This window comes from Setaria viridis, chromosome 2 (genome assembly GCF_005286985.2).
Source record: "Setaria viridis chromosome 2, Setaria_viridis_v4.0, whole genome shotgun sequence".
In the NCBI taxonomy this organism is placed as follows: domain Eukaryota; kingdom Viridiplantae; phylum Streptophyta; class Magnoliopsida; order Poales; family Poaceae; genus Setaria; species Setaria viridis.
In genome coordinates this window covers 16,953,306-16,973,740 of record NC_048264.2, presented here as the reverse complement: position 1 = coordinate 16,973,740, position 20,435 = coordinate 16,953,306, and positions in this window count along the sequence as shown.

The following is a 20,435-nucleotide window of genomic DNA, read 5'->3' as shown; positions in this document are numbered from 1 at the left end:
GATTGAGATGCAGAGCAGGGCGATGACCACTGTGATTGGGATGGCCGTGGCCAACCAGATTGCCCTCACTACCGTGCAGAATGGCATGGTGGACTTGTCACTTGAGTTAGTACAGAAGGATGTCCAGATTTCTAATATGCAAAACCGGATTAATAGTTTGGAGGAGGAGATAGTAGATATGGAGCATGATATGGAGATGCTGGCCGACCAATTCTATGATGTGAACATGGAGCTGGCAAACGCCAATGAGCACCTACAGGAGCACCACGATGAGCTTAATGATATTCACACCTTAGAGATGCAACAGGATGAGCCTATGGCTCAGGAGGAGGAACCTGAGGAGATCGAGGGCTTTTCGAGTATGGACTTTGAGGAGGCCGCTCCATAGCCTCGAGTTGGCGACGCTCAGTCTCCTGCACTCAGCTTTGCCTCCGTAGGCAACCTTGACGACTTTTAGATGTATCGGCTTGTTGTGAGCGATTTCTTTTGTTGTACTCCTTGGCGACCTATATTTTTGGCCAGTGATGTAATAGGTTAACTTGAGTTGATTATTCGGGTGTTGAAAAACTGATTCCATGTAGGGTTTGCCGTTGCTACCAATTAGTGTAATGTCTGAAAAATAATGGCAGAAATTCAGCGGCTGTTTCTCCTCAGTTTTACCCCTGTCTCCACTCGTTTGTATCCAAAGTTTGAATACCAAAGTTGTGTGAAAACTTCTGTTCTAACTGCTCGTAAATTTTCAGCTCCTTTGGATCTGTCAAACTCACATTAGAGCCAAAACCCCTCTGCTCAGCTTGCTGAAAAATCAGCCCGGACAGCAACTTGCTAGATCGACTAAACGACACCTTTTCCTTCCTTTTTGGTCAACAAGTGTAAAATGGAAGTGGTTGTGTATGACGTGTCCTAACCCTCGAATAAGGATGAGAACCTTGTACACTTCGAAGAAGAGATATGCACCTACTCAATAAAAGATATGATTGTTGTTTTCGCACTATCGGCAAGACTAGCGTTTAACAATTTGGCACATAAATTTTTCCTTATAGTTGGACAAGCTTTTGGGATTATGTGACTAATGGAAAGGTGAATCTTGCAGATGGTGCACTGCACACGCTTCGGCTCTGTTCCCAGTAGCAGAGGCAGGTGCCTCCACCACCTCCGCCTCCACCCACCCTAGAGGAAATCTTGGCTGCTCAAACTGAGCTGCTGAGGCACATCTCCTAGGGGCAACAGTAGCAGCCCCAGGGAGGAAGAGCTCATCAGCAACCTCATGTTGCTTGCTATGAGGACTTTCTGGGGACACAGCCTCCTCTGTTCCACAAGACGGAGGATCCGCTCGACGCCGACGTCTAGATTCATGCCATCGAGTCCAAGTTCTCCCTCCTCACCGCCCATTGCCCGGATGAGAACAAGGCTCGGTTCACCGCGCAGCAGCTGCGTGGTTCTGCCCTCCTATGGTGGGATTAGTACCACGCCATGCAGCCGGCCGACCACATCGTCAGCTGGGAGGAGTTCAAGGTGGCGTTCAGGGTGTGGCGTCCCCCCCCCCCCCGGGGCCAGGCCCGCTTATACCTAGCAGCTCTCTAGGATATCAAGAATTCCCTCACAGACCAGCACAAGTCTTTTCTGCACACTTTGTCCTCACTCATGCGCACCCGGGAATAATTTCCCGGTCGGTCACCCATCCCAAAATTGCTCTGGGCCAAGCACGCTTAACCTCGGAGTTCTTTGAGGATGAGCTTCCGGAAAAGAAGTTGCAACTTGTTGGTATGAGTATTCTATCAATCCTATTAAGCCTTGGGCCAGGATGTCACAGAGGGTCTCCTAGAGCGCAAGATCAATGAGTTCCTGACTCTTACCCAGGGAGGCCGCGACATCCTGCAATATGCGCATGTTTTCAATGACCTGTGTCGCTATGCAGGCTACCATTGGGACTCCAATGAGAAGAAGAGGGACCACTTTTGCAGAGGCTTGAGTCTGGAGCTCAAGGAAAGGTTGAATCCCATTAAGGTGGATTTGTACAATGAACTGGTGGACCTGGCAATTTCCCAGGAAGATTGCATGAAGGCCCTCAAGGCCGACATGAAGCGGAAGGCTCCAATGCTGGCACCCAGCCCACCTGCACAGAGGTACAGGATGGTTCCCCCACAGGCGTCTCGCAGGCCCGCACAGCCTGGGAGATGGGTTGCTCGACCCCCACCGCAGGCAGCACCTCGTTTCCCTGGATTCGAGCCGCAAGGGCCCTAGCCTATTGTTCCAATGCCGCCGCGCCCTGCTACTGGAAACCGCTGCTTCACCTGCAGGAATCCAGGGCACTTTGCCAAGGACTGCCCCCGCAACAAGAATCAATAGCCCGGTCAGAGCAATGCACTGGGCAGCAAGGGAAAGAAGCCTAGAGTTCAGATCCGACAAGGCAGGCTGAACTTCACCACCCTTGCCGAACTTCCGGAAGGTGCACCAGTGATGACGGGTACCTTTTCTATCTATAACCAACCCGTCCTTATTCTGTTTGATTTGGGAGCATCCCATAGTTTGATTGGGACTAGAACCAGTGCTAAGTGTGGGTTAGGTTTTTGTCACACAAAAGGTGCATATATAATCTCTACCCTGGGTGGGAAAGTAGCCTCACACCAAATGAGCCACAAGGTGCCTATCAAATTGGGGAGAACCCTTTTTAAGGAAAACCTCCTTATCCTTGGGATAAAGGGGATAAATATTATCTTGGGTATGGATTGAATGACTCGGCACCGAGTGGCACTAGACATCCCTGCCAGAGCAGTCCACATAAATTCACCCATTTATGGTAGCTCAATCATACACTTACCCCACCGCGAGTACAAAAATTCTTGTGCCTATCCCATAACTGAAGCCCGTTTGGAGGACATTCCAGTAGTGTGTGAGTATCCCAATGTGTTTCCAGATGATTTTCCAGGTATGCCGCCTGATAGAGATATCGAGTTTGCTATTGAGTTATAACCAGGCACTACCCCAATTTCAATGAGACCGTACCGGATGCTACCCGCAAAGCTAGCAGAAATGAAAACTCAATTGCATGATTTGTTGGAAAAAGGTTTTATTCGTCCAAGTACGTCACCTTGGGGCTGCCCCGCCTTGTTTGTGAAAAAGAAGGACGAGAGTCTACGTATGTGTGTGGACTACTGACCTCTCAATGCGGTGACGATAAAGAACAAGTACCCACTACCCCGCATTGATGTTCTGTTCGATCAGTTAGCTGGAGCCAGTGTGTTTTCCAAGATTGATCTTCGTTCTGGTTACCATCAAATCAAGATCCGCCCGTGCAATATTCCTAAGACTGCCTTCTCTACACGGTATGGACTCTATGAGTACTTAGTCATGTCATTTGGGCTTACTAATGCGCCGGCTTATTTCATGTATCTCATGAATTCGGTGTTCATGCCCGAACTTGACAAATTCGTCATGGTATTTATCGACGATATCTTGGTGTACTCGAAGAATGAGGAAGAACATGCAGAGCACCTTCATACTGTGCTCCAACGCTTAAGAGATCACCAACTCGATGACAAATTCTCCAAGTGTGACTTCTGGCTGGACAGTGTTAAATTCTTGGGGCACATCATATCCAGCAATGGCATAGCAGTAGACCCAAGCAAAGTTCAAGAAGTAATGGATTGGAAGCCTCCCACTTTAGTTCATCAAATTTGAAGTTTTCTCGATTTAGTAGACTACTACCGTCGATTCATTCCTGACTTCTCAAAAATAGCTAAGCCAATGAAGGAACAGTTGAAGAAAGGAGATAAGTTTGTGTGGAGCGACAAATGTGAAGAAGCTTTCCACACCCTGAGACAATTGCTGACCTCTGCACCAGTTTTAGCTCAGCCAGACACCACTAAGCCGTTCGACGTTTATTGTGATGCCTCTGGCACTGGACTTGGATGTTTTCTTATGCAAGACAGCCGAGTCATTGCCTATGCCTCGCGAGCGCTACGGCCACATGAGCTGAATTATCCTACCCATGATCTTGAGTGAGCAGCAGTCATTCATGCTCTGAAAATATGGAGACATTATCTTATGGGGACTCGATGAAATATCTATATAGATCACAAGAGTCTCAAGTATATATTCACTCAAGCAGACCTCAACATGCATCAGAGAAGATGGCTAGAATTGGTCAAGGACTATGACTTAGAAGTACATTATCATCCAGGCAAAGCAAATGTAGTTGCAGATGCTCTCAGCCACAAAATCCATTGTAACTGCTTGTCTGCGACCGACTATGCCGAGACCTTATGTCATGAGATGGCTAAGCTTAAATTGGAAATTGTTCCCCACGGCACCTTAAGTCATATTTCTCTTGAGCCTACCCTACATGACCAGATTGTTTTAGTACAATTGGAAGATAAAGAGATAAAACTTATCAAGGAGAAACTCGCTCAGAAAGATGAGGGATATAAGCACTTCCGACAGGATTGGAAGGGAGTTGTACATTATGAAGCTCAACTGGTTGTCCCGACTTATCCTAATCTTAAGAAATGGATTATGGATGAAGCACAACTTTCCAAGTTTTCGATTCACCCTGGTAGTACCAAGATGTACCACGATCTCCGACACAATTTCTAGTGGAGTGGAATGAAACCAGATATTGCACGATACGTTTCAGAATGTGATACATGTCAACGAGTTAAAGCAAGCCACTTGAAGGTAGCTGGCCCCTTGGAGCCGCTGCCTATTCCCTCGTGGAAGTGGGAAGACATAAGCATGGACTTTATAGTCGGATTGCCCAGTACCTCTCACAAGCATGATTCCATATGGGTTATAGTGGACCGACTTACCAAAACAGCGGATTTCCTTCCGGTACACACCACCCACACCATACAGAAATATGCGGAGCTGTACCTTGACCGAATTGTTTCCTTGCATGGTGTACCTAAGACGATCATCTCTGATCCAGGTAGTCAGTTTGTAGCATGCTTTTGGGAGCAATTGTAGTTTTCACTTGGCACTAAGCTGATTCGTATTTCCACATATCACCCTCAAACCGATGGACAAACTGAAAGAGTTAACCAGATATTAGAAGATATGCTACGCGCTTGTGTCATTCATTATGACAAGAATTGGGATAAATGTTTGCCATTAGCAGAATTCTCATACAACAATAGCTACCAAGCCAGCTTGAAAATGGCACCTTTTGAAGCCTTGTATGGACGTAGATGCCGAACCCCGCTAAGCTGGTCGCAACCAGTAGAGCAAACAGTGTATTGACCTGACCTGGTCATGGAGGCCGAAGAAAAAGTGAGAGTTATCCGAGAAAATCTTAAGGCCGCCCAGTCCCGACAAAAGAGCTATTCTGATCAAAGAAGAAGACCTATCCAATTTGAGGTTGGGGATTTTGTATACCTTCGAGTATCACCGACCAAAGGCGTACAACATTTCAGAGTGAAAGGAAAGTTGGCTCCACGCTATGTTGGTCCAGATGAGATTGTGGAAATTTGTGGACCCGCAACGTATCGAGTTAAACTCCCAGAGAAGATTGCTGTGACACACGATGTTTTCCATGTCTCGTAACTCAAGAAGTGTATTCGAGTTCTAACCGAAATCCTTGCCCCAGAAGAATTGGAGATCGAACCCGATTTATCATACAAGGAATATCCTGTTAAGATCCTTGACCGGAAAGAAAGACATACTCATAGGCAAATGGTGAAAATGTACAAAATTCAGTGGAGTAACCATACGCAAGATGAAGCAACTTGGGAAACAAAAGAGTATCTCAACACTAACTTCCGCGGTTTTCTTTTCGACCAGGGAGGTACGTTGCACCAGCCACACTAGTTTCTTTCTGGACCTGAATCTTGGGACGAGATTTCCTTAAGGGAGATAGGCTGTAACAACTCTACCTTAATTAAGTGTTTTTAAACCTAAACAAGTGGTTAGTCACTTGAGATTTTATATGCAAACATAATTTTTTTCCCAAATAAGAGTTGTAAAACATTTAATTTCAAACAACTTTTGTTAAAGACACTTCGACTAATTCAGAGTGAGAGAAGGTCAAAAACAGGAGTCAAAACAGGAATATTATAGAACCCTATAAACCACCTAAGTCCTAGAAATCGAGTTTTCCTTCAACTTTGCAACCTGTTATCTAACAAATTCATATCTAACCTCAAATCAGGCCTTTAATAAGAGTTGTAGTCCTTTGAATGTGTTCCAACTTTGTTACACTGACCCAGGTCCAAATTGAATCCAAACCTGCTCAAAATCTTGGTCAAAGTCGGGTAAAACAGTCAACTCAGCCCTCGGGGCATTCCAACACCAAGTCTGGAAACCGTCCAGAGTGCGCCTCTTGGTGAGGGCGTTCCTCCAAATTTTTGAACTAAACTCAAGAAAAACCCTTAATAGAAGTTGAAGTCCTCAAATTGGAGAGCAACTCCTTCAATAACACTTTGGTCGAATTAAACTCAGAATCTACCCTAAAGTCGACTCAAAGATAGCCAAACTCCTGATTTTCACTCACTCGGCCAAAATGCCAAGTCTGAGAACTTTAGTTTTTGGCAAACTTTAGCTCGAGATATCTCCAAATTCTTTCAAAATCTGAACAAACACTTTTAATAAAGTTTGAACTACAACCAGAGTTTTACAAGTTCTCTTAAAGGAAATTCGAACGTTAAGTTTAAAATCTTGAGGGGAGAGCCTCCAAAACCGGTCAAGCTTGGTGCCCGACACTACCTCGATGCCAGCGCGCCCGGGCATGTTCAGCCACGCGCTGCGCGCCGAGTGGCCACCGGCCACCGGCAGCTTGCCCGCGCCCTATCCCCAGCGAGAGAGCGACAGGGTGGGAGCCTCGACCCCCAACCCACACCTACGACAAGATGGGGCGAGCGCTAGGCTGGCCAACCACCAGCCGAGCACATCCCTCACCCCTACCGCGATCCCGCTCCGCCCAACCAGAGCTTCACCTACTCGCCGGAGAAACCGCCATGCCGCCGTAGTCCCGCGCCTCCGCCCGCTCATCCAACCAGAGCCTTGGCACTCCGCTTCACCCACTCGACAGACCAGATGTGCACGCCACACTGCGCCCGAGGCCAACCACGGCAAGAGCGCACTCGGAGCTCCGCTTCCCCCGGCCAATGGCGTCGCTGGCCAATGGCCACCTCACCCGCGTACCCGCCTTCCCACGGCCTTATCCTCCCGCCACCGGAGCCCCGCCTCGACCCTCTGCTCCACCTCTACCCTATAAAAGGGCCGAGCTCGCCGTTAGCGCCACTCCATTGCCACCACCCGCTCGCCACACCCCTGCTTTCCTCTGCATCGCTGCTAGGCTCCTGTGGAGCTCCCACCTCCGCACCACCCCGCGCTCCGACGACTTCTCCGCCCGCTTCGCCACCCCTCCGCGCACGTCTCCGAGCAGCTCGTGGCCTTCCCGACGCCGCCGGTGTGCCGGAATGCCGCTGCACTGCCACCCGCCAAGCCCAATCGCCGCTGCTATCTTTTGACCCTCGCGGGCCATCTCCGTTGCCCCAACCCCGCCCAGTCGAGCTCAGGTGAGCCCCTGAGCCTCTTCGGCAACTTGTTGCCCGGTCCCCATTGGCGAACCGGCGGGGATTTCGCCGTCGCCGCCATGCACACCCACAGGGATCTCATTGGATCTTCCCCAATCTTTCCAGGGGCCTAGTCGCAAAACTCAGGGACCCCTACATGTTTAAACCATAGACTTAGGGGGTAGAATGCAAGTTTGCCACGGTTTTAGATTAAAAATCGATAGAAAAAGTGTTAAACTTTGTAAATGCCTAGTAAGTCATAGAAAATTAGAAAAAGGCCAAATCACTTTTGTTGGAATCCTTGTTCTGTCTAGTTTCTCACAAAAATAAGTTTGCTCATGTTACGGACGTAAATGATATCCTATGCTTTTAGTTCTGGTTTAGGCCTTTTAAATCATAGCAAATAGAAGAAAAGTGAGAAAAATGTAAAACCAACTTTGTGGTGCTTGTTCCTATGAGTAGAAGCTTAAAAAAATAATTAGGGCTCTGATCTAGAACTTAAAGTCACTGCTTTAACTTTATATGGGAATCTAGGGTTAAATCTTCCTTTTTGCATAAGTTTTGATCCAGAGCTCCAAAAAATGTGAAACCAGTTGGGTTGACTTTGTTTTGCAGTAAAGTTTACAGGAAAAAAATGAGTTGTGGTAAAAATCAGAAAGAAAATCACCTTCCTTGTTAAGCATGTTTAAATACAAGGTAAATAGGGAAAATAGTTGTCCTTCTCTGAAAATTATGAAACATTCACCAAAGCTCCTGTAACACACCTTCAACATACTGGTAAAATTTCAGCCTCTGATTCACTATAAGTTTGGAGATAGAAAAGATTAAGCTCGTGCTACCTTTAATAATGAAATGCTTATAATTCCTTTTGCGGTAATCCAATAGCTTCCAAAATTTTACAGTAACTTATTAATGGTTTAAGTGAGGTGCTGTAAATTTCTCAGTACCTTTAGCTGCTGTTTGTTTATGAAATCATTTTTGGTTAATTAATCGACTTAAAGGAATAAAAATAAGCACAAATCCTAATACGCTAAATAAGTGGAATTGGAAGAGGTATATAAAAATATTCAGAAGTAAGTAACTCTCCTAATGCACTCGAACCACCCCAAACATGACATTCCACTCTCTTTGTGCAACTCTAAGTTGTAAGAAGCTATATATGTACAAAATTGCCATCAAAGTGAACCTCAAGTTTAACCCGACCACCATTCTTTTTGTAGTTAAAGAAAGTAAAAACCTTGTCGAGGTGAATGTGGCCTATATGCAACTTCCTTTCTACTTTAAGCCATGCCTTGCATCGTTTGGGTACTCGCGCGAATACAACTAAACTACTACATGTGCATGTCGTATAGAACCTCATCTCGCCGACGGAACCTACGAGCTCCATCTTGCACCGAAGGAAGAACCTGCCGTGGAGCTTCATCACTTGGAGGGTGAGCCCGAGGTAGATCAAGACCCCGTAGAACCGCTAACTTTTCCTGAAGGCAAGCCTCTGTGCATGAATTCCCTTTTTTTAATTTATGCCAATTGTTGATGCTAATGATTGTGCATTTACGTTTGTAGGAGTTGATTGAAACCGTAGATGCATGAACTTAGTACCTTGATCTAAATACTAGTTGCTAAGGTCGAGTAGTTGCAATGCTTAATAGGTCCCGGTAAAAGTCGAGTGATTTCCTGTCACTTGCGAGTTATAGGAGTTGAATGTTTTATTTATGTTGCAACTATAAGGACGACGGACGAGGTCGGGCTTATGTTCGATACTTGGTAGTTTGCCCCATCTGTCTAAATGAATTTGGACTAAGGTCGAAACGTGTCAGTGTTCGTGATCAAGTGTTTGAAAGTACCATTCTCATACCTAGTATGGGATGGGGAAGCCTAGTACCTGATTGAACTAGGGCGTGGCATACTCCCCCGGCTGTCCTTGGAACGTCGTTCCCATGGTGCATCATGTGAGTGCAAGCGTGGTCATAGTATGGCAGAGGCTGGGATTATGGAGCATTGCATGCCAAAGGTTGTTGGCCCTGACACGTGCCTAAAGGATTGATGGGGACGGCTGACAAATGAAGCGACCCCTCGTGGTGTGCGGATGTCGTGAGATTAGGTTCGCCATGCATGGTTAATAAATTCGAATCGATTCGTCTGCCTCTCAAAGTTTGGGACTGCTTGATCGCTATTCTGCACTGAGTAAAGATGGAACATGACGATGATATTAATCTTGATGCTTGTTCTTTAATTGCTTGGAAACTATGCTTGCTTAGTATAAGTTGCTAATCTAGACTGATTAAAGAACATAGAACTTAAGCTAAAATATTGAAAGTAAGGACTGACAATAGATGCTTTTGGCAAAGCAAACCCAAAGCCAGAAAGCCTTGCATGTCTACGTTTGGTGAAAATAGTTATCACCCGATGGGTCAGTCTTGCTGAGTATTAGTTGCTCAGCCTTGTTGTGGCTTAACTTTTTAGGTGATGTTAATAGTTTGGCTGCTGGCACCACTTGGCCTACCCAGCTCCCTCCGGGCTGGACCGTTGAGTAGGATCCCTCCTCAGACGGCGAGGGCAGGGATTATTGATGTCATGATCGGCTTTGTTATGATATTGTGTATCGACATTTAGCTTTCACTTGTTTTACTTCGTTTGGTCAAACCTTGCAAACTTGTTTGAATTTTGAAAAACTCTGATGTAATAAATTGTTGAACCACGTTAATGTGATGGGAATATTGTAATCTCTGTGCTACTCACCTTTGTGTGAGCAATGCTTCTCAATCATGTGTAAGTGGTTTATCGGATGAAATCTGACGGTCGACCAAGTTGACTTGCTTAAAGTGCATGATCACGTGTCAGGCGACTTAAGTGCATTTTAGTCAGGTTAATTTGGGCGGTTCCGCCATAGACTAGGCCCTCTATTTGGGTACCCAGGTTTCTATAAATGTCAAGCCCTCGAGTGGTATGAAGTTGAGTGGCAGCCCAACACGAATGCTGAGTTCGATAAGCATCGTCCAAGTGCTTTTGTCATCTGGTTGCTGAGAGGCTACGCAATGCTCAAAGAAAAATGATTGATCTTGTAGCCTTTGTCTTGTGAAGCGTCATGGACGCACGTCAAGTGATGTCCCGCGTGAGGTTGGCCGAGCTGCCTATGAAAATTCACCTGCCGATAGCTCCTAAATCAGCCACCTATGAAAATTCAATTCCACAGTCAGCTAGTTATGAGTTACATTTGTGTAGGTTCCGTCTTAAGCCACTAGTAGAGAACTCAGTATTAGTCCCAGTTGGTAGGCTGCAAATCTCCCGAAAATCCATCAGGGATAAACCAAATCGAGACAAAGGGGGGGGGTCTTTAGTCCCGGGTCCTTCAACCGCGAGTAAAGCTACCAATCGGGACTAAAGGGCCTGCCACGCCAGGTGCGGGACAGGCTCTTTACTCCCGGTTGGTAAAACCAACTATGACTAAAGTCCTGCAGCCACGTGCCATGCAGGTGGCTGCATGGTGCCTATAATTTCATGCATCACGTACGTACCCCAACCCTTTTGTTAACCTTTAGTAGTTGAGACTTTTTCTATAATGAAATCAAACTAGTATTTAAACGAATGAAACTAGTAATTATACAATTACTATATATACAATTCTTAGCATACTATACAAATCGATCTTAGCGTATTATATATACAAATCAAACTATATATCTACAATCTTCCCGTCGAGGTGTTGCTTGGAGCATCTAAATTTCGTCCATCGTAATAAAATTCTCCTTGTGGATTTATCACCTCGTCCATCAGGAATCCAATAAGACCTTCACATATTGCCGCTACTCTTTCCTTCTTCAAGAGTCCTTGTTGAATATTTAACATCTATAATTTGAAAATATGTGAATGTTATACGAACAATTAAATATAAGGATCTAGAATATAATTAACTATTAATAGTTTTATTTTACGTACTTTAAATTTTTGCGATGTCATCTTTAGTCCCTTGGGTCCCACAAAACTGTGCATGTGCTCACAGATGTAGTAGCCACATAGATTATTCCCGGGTTCCTATCTTAAGCACTTAAGTGGGGAAAAAATAAGTTATCAAATATTCATGTTATAGAATGTACAAAATGTGCAGACTTCATACGTACCGGGAAGTCTGTGTTCCATGTAAGTTTTTCTTTGAATGGACCTTTGTGTGTCCTCATGAATTGTCTCCATGTGCTATGGATTAAAATAATTAATGATATAGTGTAACCGGGATAAAATTTAGGAAACAAACTTTTGCATAGAGATAAAGGTCCAGAATTATTACAAGCCTAGCATGTCTTGCATGTCTCGGTACTCCACCGGATCTTTCCTCAATGAATCGAAGACAGTGACGTGACTTCTTTCGGGCTCAACTATAACGAGGATCCTGTGGAAGCTGCATACATAAATGTTCATATATATTAGAGCTAACTAACATTAATTAGGTAAGGAAAAAGAAAACAAAAGTAGACAGTATACACACACTTACTTGAAGTTGTATGGAAGTAGTATGAAATCCTTGAATTTTTGTTTGTCATGAATGTATATTTCCACCAAGGTTTTTTCGACGATACCTGTATCTATTTTTGGTAAACTACGGATGGATCCATGAAGCCAATATGGAGGTACACTTCTCGTCGGCACGTCTGAATTATCATCCTACATAAAATGGAAGACGAAGTTAGTACTATGACGCACACAAAAAAACTAATGATATGAGCCAAAATTTGCATGTAGATAAACGGATACTTACAGAACCCAGGCGCTGATCAGAGAGACGTCCAAGACATAATGATGGTACACTTCGTATATATCCTTCAATTCAAGCCACAGAACTTTCTCGCCTTCGCTGTAAAAATCTATCGGTTTTACCTTAATATCGAACATCTCCCTTGAGTCGGCAGACACCTTCATGTACCATTGATGGAATTCATACATCTTAATTGATAGCTTCCATACCAATTCAAGCCTTACAAGAGATTTGCCTAGCTCAAAGGTCCATCTCGGTTCAACTGGCGGTGCAACTGGCGGCTCAACTTGCCCTAGACATTCATCAAGTCCCATACCTGTTTCTTCCATGAATTTCAATACTTGTGCTTGTTGATCCAGGGGCATTGCTACTATCTTTTCAGCGTTTTTTTCTGGTAGGTGCTCGAGGTTGGGGACAGCACCACTCAAAGATGACTTTCCTTTCCTTTTTTCTCTCTCATCAGCCTTGACTAATGCTCGTTCGTAGTTCGATAGTAGTGGTACCCTCTTTTTGGCTCCTTCTTCCATCCTGATAAAAATATTTAATTCTCTTCGATTTATTGTTGGTGGCTTCATCTCCCTTGCTTTTTTTCTTTGGCCTATTTCTTGAACCACTCACTGACCTCTGCTTGGATTTCGGCCCACTGTTCCGCATGAGTCATTGCCTCCTAGCGTTCCTCATGAGTCACTTCAGGCTCCTTTCTTTTCTTCTTTCTATGTCTTGGCTTGGGAGGCGGTGGTCGCGACTTCTTAAGTGGTGCTGCAAGTTCCTTCCTCGGGGCAACTCTTAGTCCCGGTGACAGTGATTGGGGAGGGGTGTTGTTATTGTCTTCATCACTCCCACCACCAGGATGTGGTAGAGATGGAGACCTTGATCGAGCTGGAAGCAACGGTCTTGGAGCCGAATGTGCTAGAGATGACGGTTTTGAGCTTTGAGGAGATGGTCGCCGCTGGGGATCTGCAGGGAGTAGTCTTGAGCTCTGAGGAGGTGCTTCCGTGCTGGGGATGATGATGTAGTGTTTGTGCCATAGAATGATCTCGTGAAGCGCATCTCCTAGTGTCCTTTCCCCAATGCCTCCCGGGAGGTTGAGCTCTAGGTCTTCATATTAGCTATCAGTGATCTGCTCTAGGCTGACGCTGGCGTAGCCAGGTGGAATCTCAATGCCATGGCTTGTCTTCCCTGCTAGGATTGGTAAAGCACTCCTGTATGCCACTTGTACATATAGCAGAAGTAAACAAGTTATTAAACTCTGATCCTGAGGTGTGGATCAATTGAGAAGATTGCATAAATATTATGTATAATTATACATTAATAGTGAGGTTGCCGACTAGTGTATGCAGCTCACATGAGGTGCATTGTGTGATGGCATCAACAACGAACCGTTGCTCGTCCACGGGTAATCTTGGCGTCCATGCATCAGGGAGCCCTGTAGAAGCACAACTGCTCAAGAGACGTTGAGAAGGGATGGCGAAATTTGGATCCGACAATGCTCCAGATTGGGCCAACTCCGCAACTGCATGGGCCACTCAATGATTGATTTCCTCCAACATTCTTACTTCTTGTGAATGCACTTTGAATTCTAGCATCTGCCAGCAGCTCTCCTCGATCTATTCCTTTCTTCTCTTGCGGCTTCTGTACGATGCACTATCACCTTGGAAAGAAAACTTCCACGGAATGACCCCAAACCCTCAGCAACGTCCTGGGTGCTCTGGATTCTCGAGGGCCAATGTGAGCTCATCATTCTTTTGGTCCACCTTCAACTTCCTAGCCTTAGAATCTTCAATGTTCTTGATGAGCCTTTCGGCGTTTGACGTATTGTCTCATTGAATATCAACGTCCCATACTCTTGGCTCAGGAAGCCTCCATGAGCGTAATACCAATTTTTCGATCATTCGTGCCATTCAATAGTTGCTGGTACGATACCCCAATCGATTAGGTCTTGTTCCATCTTCTTCCATCTGGGAATTGCTATGCCATAACCACCTCACCCTAGACGATGATGGTACTCCTTCTTACCAGCATTTGTAGTGTTGGTTTGGATCTGTTTCACACCGTCTTCGCTCCTCTTGTATTCGACAAATGCCACTCAGTGGTCCCTCAACTTTGGCCACACATCGAAATCTGGAGTTCGGCCCTTCTTAAGGTAGTTGGCATCTAGCATCTTCTTGAATGTCTGGAATTGTGTTGCCATCTTCTTAAGCGTCCACGCTTTCACATCCTTTTCAATATATCCTTCGGGAAATGTGAAATGTCTCTTGACACCTTCCCACAGCATATTCTTTTGTGTATCCGGGAGCACGTATGGATTAGTTCTTTTGCCCTTCCATTCCCTAATGTTCATGGGCATGTTGTCCCTTACGATTGCCCCGATCTGACTCACATACTTCTTTGCCACTTTTTTGGGAGCAACCAGACTGCCCTCTTCTGTGACTTAATCGATGACAAGCCTGCCATTCATCACCCTTGTACGACCTCAGGGTTTCTTATGTTTCGACAATCCAGAGGGCTAACAGTTCAAGATTCGTTAATTAGTACATAGTAATAACAAAAAGACATTATAGATGGGATAAAACAATGGAAATTATATATACCTTACCGGAACCTTCCGCCATGGTAAGGTTTTGCTGGGGCTTGAGCTCTTCATTGCCATTGCCAGAACCTTCCACCACGGCAAGGTTTTGCTGGGGCTCAATCTCTTCATTGTCACAGCCGGACATGTTGAGGAACATGTCCGCCTGGGTACCCTCTTCATTGGTGTACGTTATCGGAAGGTTGGAGCTACTACCATCACTAGCAATAATCCACTCCATTAGATACCTTGCGGTCTTGTTGTCTGCCACCTCAACTACTTTAAACACACATGAAATCATAGTTACAAGTACGTTCAGGTATATACATGAAATCATAGAACAACCATGGAAAAAAAACAAACTGATTGAAACGTAAACATGAAACCATACATGACAGTCTTGAATCATAGAACAACCATGAAATAGGCAGCTCACAAGAAATGAAACTTACATGAAATCGCCTTAGTTACATGTATGTTAAGGTATATACATGAAATCATAGAATAACATGAAACCATACATGACAGTCTTGAATGAATCCTACCAAATTTGAAGTGTTTATACAAATTTCTACTAATTTCTACCAAATTTCAAGTGTATATACAAATTTCTACTAATTTATTGGAATTTCTAGAAAATTTCTACTAATTCCTACTAATTTTCAGAATTTCTACCGAATTTCTTCTAATTTTTAAGTATTTCTACTAAATTTCTACAAATTAGTAATTTGTAAGTATTTCTACCAAATTTATACAAATTTCTACTAATTTATTGGAATTTCTAGAAAATTTCTACTAATTCCTACTAATTTTAAGAATTTATACCAAATTTCTTCTAATTTCTAAGTATTTCTACTAAATTACTACAAATTACTAGTAATTTTTAAGAATTTCTACCAAATTTATACAATTTTCTACTTATTATACTGAGTTTCAACTAATAATAGTAATTTCCTATTGATCTTTTACTAATATGCTGATTTTCTACAAATTTCTATTGATTTTCTAACTAAAAAATAGAAAAAGACCCTTGCGTCAGCAAGCCGGTGGCTTGCGTCAGTAAGGGACGTATGTTCACGCAAAGATTCTTTGTCAGGTACATCACGTAAACACCCATGAAGCCTAGCACGTTCACACAAGATTCTTCATCGGTGCATCACGTTTATTGCATTGCGGATCTCTAGGATTTCCCAATAAGGTAGCTCCCAAAATATTGACTTTTTCTTCCACATGGGTGCACGCCTGTTATCATCGTTTGAAATAGGTTGGCTACCAAGACCCTTTCCAAAGACTACATTTACATCATTTATCATCTCAAAGACACACTTTCCATTACGGTGTGCAAGTTTTTACTTTTTCGATCGTCAGGCGCCCCTTTGAAATGCATCCCACTCTTTCTTAGCTGGTGGTGAGCAGGGAGAAATCGACGATGACCCATATAGATGACCTTCTTATAGTGCTTTAAATACATGTTGTCTGTGTCATCTAAATAGTGGGTGCAGACCCGATATCCCTTGTTTGTCTGTCTCGAAAGGTTACTCAGTGTAGGCCAATCATTGATGGTTACGAACAACAATACTCGTAGATTAAAGATCTCTTGTTTAGCTTCATCCCACACACGTACACATTCTTCCTTCCAAAGCTGTAAAAGTTCATCAACCAACAGTCATAGGTACACGTCAATGTCGTTGCCTTGGATAAGCGCTGGCATTATAATGAACTTCCGCTTCATGCACAACCAAGGAGGAAGGTTGAACATACATAGGGTCACAGGCCAAGTACTATGGCCACTACTCAACTCACCGAATGGATTGAATCCATCAGTACTTAAACCAAACCTTATGTTCCTTGCATCACTTTCAAAGTCTAGGAATGCTCTATCAATTGATCTCCACTGGGCCCCATCTGCGGGGTGTCTCAACATCTAATCTTCCTTACATTCTTCTTTGTGCCATCGCATCAACTTAGCATTTGCCTTGTTCCTGAACAAGCGCTTCAAGCATGGTATTATAGGAAAATACCACATCACCTTCGCGGGAACTCTCTTCTTGGGAGGCTGCCCCTCGACATCACCAGGATCATCTCGCCAAATCTTATACCACAGCGCTTCGCACACAGGACAAGCATCTATTTTCTCATATTCAGAACCATGATAGAGGATACAGTCATTAAGGCATGAGTGTATCTTCTGAACCTCCAATCCCAGAGGGCAAATAATCTATTTAGCTTCATATGTTATGGACGGCAATTCATTATTCTCGGGAAGAATCTTCTTGACAATTTTCAACATCCCCTGAAATGTTTTATCGGACACATCATTTTTGGCCTTCCATTTCATAAATTCTAGTGTGGTACCTAGTTTTTTATGGCCTTGCTGACAATCTAGGTACAACTATTTTTGGTGATCATCTATCATGCGCTGTAACTTTGCTGCTTCCTTCTAAGTTTTGCAATCTCTGTGTGCATCTCGTAGCACCTGACCAAGGTCATCAGTTTGGCCATCTTCTGCAAACTCATCTTCATCAGCCTCGCCCATTGTAGTATCTACAAAAGCTTGGCCTGCAGCCCAGTCCGAAATGTTGTCATCATCCTCCTCCTCTTCGTCAGTTTCCATTATAACCCCTCTTTCGCCGTGCTTGGTCCAAACCAAATAGTTCGGCATGAAACCGTATCTAAACAAATGGCTGTGAATAGTCCCCCAGGAATCCTTTGAATATTCCTTGTTACTGCATTGGAAGCATGGACAACATACGAACCCGTTCTCTGGCTTGTTGCCTTTGACCACTTCGAGAAAATAATGCAAGCTATCAATAAACACCTTGCTCCGTCTGTCCGCATTATACATCCATTGCCGGTCCATCTGCATCGTATTACGCATAAAATGGATTACACTTGAAAATGGATTACACATAAAAATGGATTATGATTTTTTTTATACGCTTTACAACTTATCTACATGCTATTCATGATTGAAAGCATGTCAAACTTTGTAGTGCAAATTAACGCTGAAAGTTTAGATATAGATAGAAATACACATATTTAAACTACAGATCCAAACAACATGATACACTACGACAAGCCATCCACTAAGTATTATCAAGGATGACTTTAAGCATCCTTGGGCGGCGAAGACGAAGGTTCCGCTAACCCAGCCTCATCTTGTGGTTTATTTGTGCCTCTTGCAACGGTAGTACTAAGTGGACGTGAAACACCCGGGACTGATGGTGGAGCATAACGACCACCAAAAGGAGGTTTCAAACCCGCCGCAACAGCATTTTCATGACGTCTCTGCAAAAAACAAAGCATTGCTTTTTCCCATGTGCTCATTTTCTTCAGCTTATCATCAGGGCCAATTATGGTTTTCCCCTTGCCTCGAGAGGAACGACGATCGCTCCCACCATCACCACTACCTCCAGTAGCAGAATCCATCTCTATGTACAAAAATTCATACCTTAGCACTGCAGAACTTGTTGAACTTGAAGACCGTGATCATCTCGGCAAGCATGTTCTCCACTGGGCGGCACCATACTTTATCATGGAAGAGCTTCGATTCTACGAGAAAGGGGACACGGTCTTCCACAATGTCCATTGCCGCTCTTTCTCGTAGAATCAGAGGTCCTCCTTGATGTACGTTGCTACTCGGTGGAGAACATGCTTACCGAGATGAACAAGGTATGCTTGCAGAACTTGTTGAACTTGAAGATCATGATCATCTCAGCGAGCATGTTCTCCACTAGGTGGCACCATACTTCGTCATGGAAGAGCTTTGACTCTATGAGAAAGGGGACACGGTCTTCCACGATGTCCATATCTGCTCTTTCTCGTAGAATCGGAGCTCCTCCTTGACGTCCGTTGCTGCTCGGCAGAGAATATGCTTACCGAGATGAACACGGTATACAAGTTCAACAAGTATGGATTTGAAAAACCATATTGAATTCGACAAGATAAACCGTCTAGACAAGGGTAGCATCATTCTTAAACCGCTGCAAGGATAAATACTATATATGACACATATGACATACTAATTTTGTCCTCATAATTAATATTTAAATCCTCTCAATTCTGCCTCACATTTACACTCCAATCTCCCTCACATTCTAGCTCAAAATCCTCTCCATTTTCTACTTCACATTCTAGCAAATAAACTATTCATCTCCATTCTACACATCAAGTTGTTTTAACTAATACGAATCGTATATAACAAGCAAACTATCCATCACATTCTAGCTCAAAAACATGTATAAATACAAATCCTCTTCATTCTCCCTCTTTCTAACAAACAAACTCATTTTTCTCCCACTCTAAAGCATAAATCAAAGCATAACAAGAGGATGAAGTAGCTAACCTTCAAAACACTTTGGATGAGTGAAACTCCCACGGAAATGAGGGGAAAAAAATTTGGGTAGCACCTCCCTTGCTTTGGCGCCACCGGAGAGTAAGTGAAGCTCTCTGTCTTTGTGGAGTGGACTGGCTCGGGCTGGAGGAGGAATAAAGGCCTCTGTCTTGGGATATAATGGGGGATGAGTTTTTATCCCGGTTAAAAACTCCAACCGGGACAAAAAGAGACACCTTTTGTCCTTGTTGAAATTTACTCCCGGTTGGTAATTCCAATCGGGACAAAAGGGCCACCTTACCAACCGTGACTAAACTTTTTATCCCGGTTGGTGTTGTCCTGGTTGGAGGCTCCAACCAGGAGAAAAGGGGCACGCCACCGACTTCTGAACTCTGGCCGTTACAACCTAGACTAAAGGGGGCCTTTAGTCCCGGTTGCAAATACCATTCGGGAGTAAAGCTCCACTCCATTTCAGCTTACCGTGGCGCGCCCCCTTTTATCCCGGACCAACTTTAAACCGGGACAAAAGGAGACGCATGTAAGATCAGTTCCCTACTTAGTGAGCGATCACCTCGGCAATGGGTCATTTCCATAGGCTCTTGCTTAAATGTGCCCATGTAGCAGCCTCTTCAAATGGCATTTAACCGCTACTAAAAAATGGTTTTTTAGTAGTGAGTATATGTTACCGCAGCATTGATGTGTACGTCTAGGGAGAGCCTGTTTCAGTTGTTCGTATGTATACATAGACTCAAACATGCACGCAATCTCCCTTTCAACATATCTGTTCTCACTTTTCTTTTTAACAATAAAAAGTCGTGCACGTGCAATCCCGCCATTGGACCATCAGTTTCAATACTCATATGATGCATGGAATAATGTTGATTGTGGAAACTATAGGAGTGAATTTTCAGTTCCCTTGTATGACTAGCTCACTCGTTTACATGTTTTTGGAAAAGAAACGTGTACAAGTATCTAGAAAAGTCCCGCATATACATCGCTGTCTGATGTTCTTCCGAGCTCGCGGTATCAGTTTAAATAGTCCACATGCAGTCCCGCATATACATCCCTGTCTGATGTTCTTCCGAGCTCGCTGTATCAGTTTGAATAGTCATATGCGGTGCACATCGAAAAATAGGGAATGGTCTTGTGATGTCATAACCATAGTTAGTTGTGGACAAATCCGTTGTATCATTGTCAATTGTGTGACATGAACTTGTGAATGATGAGTCAAGTTTCCGGGCATGTTTCTTTGACATCTGGTGTCTCACCCATGTA